Source organism: Ochotona princeps, unplaced genomic scaffold (genome assembly GCF_030435755.1).
Source record: "Ochotona princeps isolate mOchPri1 unplaced genomic scaffold, mOchPri1.hap1 HAP1_SCAFFOLD_108, whole genome shotgun sequence".
Taxonomy (NCBI): Eukaryota; Metazoa; Chordata; class Mammalia; order Lagomorpha; family Ochotonidae; genus Ochotona; species Ochotona princeps.
In genome coordinates, this window is record NW_026701256.1 from 48,040 (window position 1) to 54,129 (window position 6,090).

The window sequence follows — 6,090 nt, forward strand, 5'->3', positions numbered from 1 at the left end:
TATTAAATTGTATGATGAGAATATGTTTAGTTTCGTATGAAACTATCATGCTGTTCTCCAAAGTGGTTATAACACTTTGCACTTCCACTAGCAAAACATGAAGTTGCTGTTGTTCTAGTCCTTACCAGCTTTTGACATTATCTTTATCAGCATCTTAGCATTTGTTCAACTTTGCAGCTCCCTAAAACTCACGGTTATATAAACTCATGGATACACAGAGAAGAGGAGAGACAGAGAGGAAGATCTTCTGTCCATTGATCCACTCTCCAAGCAACCATAATGACTGGATCTGAGTCAATCCGAATCCAGGAGCCAGGAGCCTCTTCCAGGTCTCTCTTGCAGGTGCAGATGCAGGGTGCCAAGGCTTTGAGCCATCCTAGACTGCTTTCCCAGGCCACAAGCAGATAGCTGGATGGGAAGTGGGGCTGCCAGGATTGGAACTGGTGCTCTTATGGTATCCCGGCTTATGCAAGGTGAGGACTTTAGTTGCTAGGCTACCATGCCAGGCTCTGGGGCAAACTCTTTTTCTTTTGGGTTTTTCCTTTCAGAGAGTGCATAGTATTTACAAAAACCTACACAGTATCATGGCTAAGGGCTGTTAATTCTGTGCCTGGGCAAGCATTCTGCTACCAAATAAATGCTAATGAAGGTGATGGAAATGATCCAACCAATATTACACTACTTAACACAAACCACTCTATCCTCCAAATGAAGAATGGTATTTTGCATGGCACTTTACATTTTTTTAAAAACTTTACTTTGTTTCTGCTTTTTTAATTTATTTTTATGTTTTTATTTTTTGAATTTAGGAAAACTATTTCAAAAGCAATAAGGCACTGATAATGGTATGAAGATAATATTAGGTTCCCCCTCCAATAAATTCATAAACCATCAATGGATGAGTCTTCAGTTTTATTACAAAAGTGAAGATGATCAGTTCAAAATGAAAACTTGCTCACAGTTTTACATGAATGTTCTAAATACAAAGTCTCCTGAAACACTTGATATGATTTTCATTTTTAAAGAGATGCAAACATTTTCAACATTCTCATTTATACTCTATTCCAAGGCATAGTATTTTAATAGTGTCTTTGCAGTCAGATCCAAATTCACAAGTATAATTGAAACATACAGACAAACCCTTGTTAGCAAAAGTTTACATTGGTTGGTTTTCACAGAAGTAAAACCTATTTAATAACCAGCCCTTAGGTTTTCAGAATCTTGTACTCTGACATGATTTGCAGTCAGGTTTTTTTTTCCTGCCCTTAAGGCTACAAAACTTGCAAATGGTTTGCAAAAGAATTCTAGACCACTTAATGCAAAAATAAAAAAAAAAATTTCTTCAATAAAAAGTAAATTTTATAAATGGTAGGAAATATTATCTGTGGTAAGCTACTGCCTGACATTCCCCCCCATTACTTAACAAATGTTACACAGAAAAGAAGACAAGTTATCAAATACAACAACTTTATGTTCACATCCCTCATTAAAATAAAATATACTTTTCACACACTCCATCTGAAATTTCTATTTTGCCATCACGTCAGAGGGGGAGGATAATACTGCCCATAATTCCAAGGATTCTGATAATTGTATTGATACCAGGCACTATAATTATATGCAGCTTGATTTGCCTGTAAATCACCGTCAATCATCTGTGTAGATGATGAGGTTGTGTCATCCGTATGTGCTTTCTTCTCCTCTGGTTCTTCTGATCCATTTTCTGCTTTCCTTTTTAAGGAATCCTGTTCTTTTAGGAGTGTTTGATGTTCATCATAAGCATTCAGAAACTTATTAACATCTGAACCAAAATCTTCAAGAAATTCCACTTTTCTTTGAGAGAATGTAATTCTCATTTTAATAGGTAATGATCCATGTACAGCTTTGTCAAAACAACTGAGGATATTTTCTTCATTTTGTTTGAGGTCACCACTATATTCCATTTCAAGTAAATTGAGGTATAACTTTGTGTTCTCTTTGTCTCTTTCAATGGCTTCTAAAAACACCTTCCTTGACTTTGGAAGATTTTTTTGTATTTTGAAAAGATGCCGGGCTAGTTTGATAGCATAAAAGGATGACTCATTACTTGATTTGGCATTTTTAATGGCATCCTGAAGCAAATGCTCAGCTTCTTCCATATTTCCATGCCGACGTTCTAAACTTACTCTTCGCAAATGAACCATTGCCAATCCTAGAACACATTCTTCAAATGTTCTTAAGATATTTCTGACTTCATTAATATTGCCCTGTTGCTCCTCAAAAGCTGCCCAAAGCATATGCACCATGGGTTTCTTTGGAAGATGAATAGTACAAGCTCTGCTGAAGACATGCCTCACTCCTTCAATGCTATGGTTTTCCATGTACTTGGCATACTTAATCCAAAACTCCTCATAGAGGGCACATGATATGATACCTCTTTCAAAGAGAACCACAACTCATTCATGAGTCCCGTTTTCAATTTCAAATTCTAAATATTCTTTCCAGTTTTTAAGCTGTGCCTTTTCCAATGGTTTCACATGAAAATAAGGTCTTTTAATACCTTCTTCCAAAGTCCACCTTTTACTAACTTCGTGTTCATTATAATTAAACATTTCTTGATGAATCTCAATGATTCGATGTCTCATGTTTTCTATTTCAGTAATTAGCTTTGCTGGATCAGTTATGTCTTCAATTCCTAATGGCAGATCATCACCAGGTGGACCGTCATCACCACTATGTCCATCAACAGATGCTAATTCCCTTCTCAGCTGAATAAACTGTTCATCAGTTAAAAGATCTCTAGGCAAGTTATTCTGTATATGATCTTTAAATCTCTGAAAATGATGACTATACAGCTGTGTCGGAATACCAAGGATATGATCGTAGATGGCTGTAACTTCTCTCAGGTTTTCTTGTTCATTTTCCCAGTTTATATACATGTCCCATAGTCTGTCAGATCGGAAGTCTGTTTCTGCAGCTAGAACAGCATGCTCAAAAGTTCCTCTGATCGTGTTGCTGGTCTCAGGATCACCAGGGTCCAATGTCTCTTTTAAGAAGTTTATATAATGAGCGGAGTGGTGGAATCCACCATGGGGGGAGGGTGGGGGGGGAGAATCCCAGATTCTATGTCATTACAACACAATGTAATTAATGAATAAATTTAAAAAAATACTTAAAAAAGAAGAAGTTTATATAATGTACCCAAAGGTCAACACTAAGAGGTATTGCCTGAAGACCCCGCCGATAAACCTCATCTGATTGTTTTATGTTGTCATGTCGCTTTTCAAGGTCTGCATACTTTTCCCAGTAACCATAGCAATACGGATAGTGCACGAAAAATTTGTCAAATGCCTTCCTGGCAGCCATCAAGTGACTCTCCTGTTCTACATACTGAAGCAAATATACCCAGCTTGTAAAATCCTGAGGATTATTCTCAACAGTTTTCCAAAATTTGTCATATTCTGCAGGGAAAGTTGCTTCTGTTTCTGTCACTGTCACAGGAAGGTCCACAGCATTCGCCATTTCACTTTCTTCTGTAGATGCATTCACACTGGGAGAGCCATCAGGTGACAGTTCCATTTCTGTAACATTCATAATCTCAGTGCTGAAATCGGGAGCATGTTCTACCACTACCTCTGAACTGCTGCTTGTGCTGCCATTGCTAGAATTTCTGTACTCATCCATGTGGGAATTTTGCATGACTCTTTATTTAGCCTTCAGTTAGTGACCTCACTCACGATGGGTGCCACTGGATGCCATGAGCCCAAGCCTGGACCAGTCTAGCCGACGACGATGCAGCTCCCGCAGCCTCAGTCTCCACAGCCACCGGAGCCGCCGCCACCGCCTCCAGCGCCACGGCCTTGTGTCTAGAACACGTTACGCATGCGTCGCGGTCCCGGGAGGCGAGCGGGTCACGTGGTCCGTGGCGCTCTGGCCTCTCCCTGAGGGGAGAACTAGGGAGCGCATTTCCCGGTGGAGGCCGGGACCTGCTGGAGATGCCCTGGGGGCCCACCTCACCGCTTCCTGGGTGTTCTTGGAGGCTCCACTCGAGCCTCTCATCAGGCATGTAGACAGAAGTCCTCTCAGCTCCAGGCTCCCTCTCATCCTTCACCTTCTCCATGGACACAGGATACCCCCAACTTCAAAGTGAAAGGAGGCCTGGGGCTATGGCTCCACTAGATGACCTCTCCCTCCCCTGCCCTGGAGGCACCTGGATCCCATGTGTGCTGCTTTGTGTCCCAGCTGTTCTGCTTTCTCTCCAGCTCCCTACTTGTAGCCAGGAATATCAGTGGAGAAAGGTCTGAGGCCTTGGGACCCTGAACTCACATGGGGGACCCAAAGGAAGGCCCTGGCTCCTATTTTCAGATCGGTTCAGCTTGGCCCTGGCTGTTGCAGCCATTTGGGGAGTGAACTGGTAGCTGGAAGATGTTTGTCTCTATGTGCAATCTGTCTTTCCAATGGAGACAGAGATATTTTTTTTATTTTTAAATTTTTAGAAAAATTTTATTGGAAAGTCAGACATACAGAGAGGAGAGACAGAGAGGAAGATTTTTCGTCTGCTGATTCACTCTTCAAGTGGCTTTTGCGGAGCTGAGCTGATCTGAAGCCAGGAGCCAGGAGCCTCTTCCGGGTCTCCCACACAGGTGCAGAGTCCCAAGGCTTTGGACTGTCCTCGACTGCATTCCCAGGCCACAGGCAGGGAGCTGGATTAGAGCCAGCACCCATATGGGATCCTGGCACGTGCAAGGTGAGGACTTTAGCCGTTAGGCCACTGTAATGTCTGCTTCCCCAGGGTCCATTTCCAGCACCAGGTGCACCTGCAAAGAGCAGAGTCAGCCGCACACTGCTGCCTTCAGAACCTGTGGCCTGTGCTCCAAACCAGACACCTGGGTCACTGAAAACGGGCAATCTGGCTGAAATACTCATTTCTAAAAATAACTCATTCGATACTAGTTATTATTATTATGATTTTTGTTTTTATAAATATTTATTTAGAAGTCAGAGAGAGCAGTGATGGTCTTCTCTGTGTTGGTTCACTCCCTGATTGATCACAGTGGCCTGGGCTCATCCAGGGCTTAGGCCAAAGCTCCGTCAGCTCCTCCCTCAGGGACAGCCAAGGACTCAGAGCATCCTCCCCTTCCTTCCCAGGCACTGGAGATCCGGATTGGAAGCAGAACCACTCCACACTAGATGCTGGTGGTGCAGCGCGTACTCATTTTTGACCCTGCACTGCCACCTCCTGGCAAGATGCATCTCAGCTTGTTCAGAGTGAGGGTGACAGTGTCGTGGATGTGTTCCAGTGTACAAAGCAGCAGGCAGGAAGGCTGTATTTGCTTTGCAACTTACATGTGTTGAAGCACCACAAGGTACACACATATATGCAATTTTATGTCTGTTAACAGTTATTTTCCAAAAACAAGCTTTTTTTCTTTTAATTATTTATTATTTTTACTTCATTAATTACATTGTATTATGTGACACAGTTACATAGGTACTTGGGTTCTCCCCACCCCTCCCCAAACCCTCCCACCATGGTGGATTCCTCCACTTTGTTGCATAACCACAGCTCAAGTTCAGTTGAGATTCCCCCATTGCAAGCGTATACCAAACATAGAGTCCAGCATCTTATTGTCCAGTCAAGTTCAACGGCTTCTTAGGTATACCCTCTCTGGTCTGATGACAGAGCCAGCAGAGTTTCATCCCAGTCAATTGAAAGCTCCAACATACCATCAGCAAAAATTTACATCATTATGGAATTAATTGACATAGTAATAAGTAACCAATATGTTAAAAGTAAATGCGGAGAGGCGAGCCGAGGGCTGCGGGAGAGGACGTCTAGCTCGGATCCCGAACCCAGTCCGCCATGTGCCCATGGCTCATGGCGGGCTGGGCCCGGACATGCCTGGGTGCGGCCTGCTTCCTTCTGGGGTGAGTACGCCGAGGGGGGAGGCCTCCGTGACTGGGCATGTCCGGGACCCACCCAACACCCTCATTGGGTGGTGGGTGAACGGGATTGGGGAGGGGCGCAACCTCGGGCCTGCAGGATTTAACTTCCGGCTGCCAGAGGCGAGCCGAGGGCTGCGGGAGAGGACGTCTAGCTCGGATCCCGAA

General features: G+C 43.4%; 1 pseudogene; it reads right to left on the reverse strand.

Annotated features, from left to right (window-relative positions):
• Nucleotides 1–1,008: 1,008 nt before the first annotated feature.
• On the reverse strand, nt 1,009–3,763 carry LOC131479425 (pre-mRNA-processing factor 39-like; annotated as a pseudogene).
• Nucleotides 3,764–6,090: the final 2,327 nt, after the last annotated feature.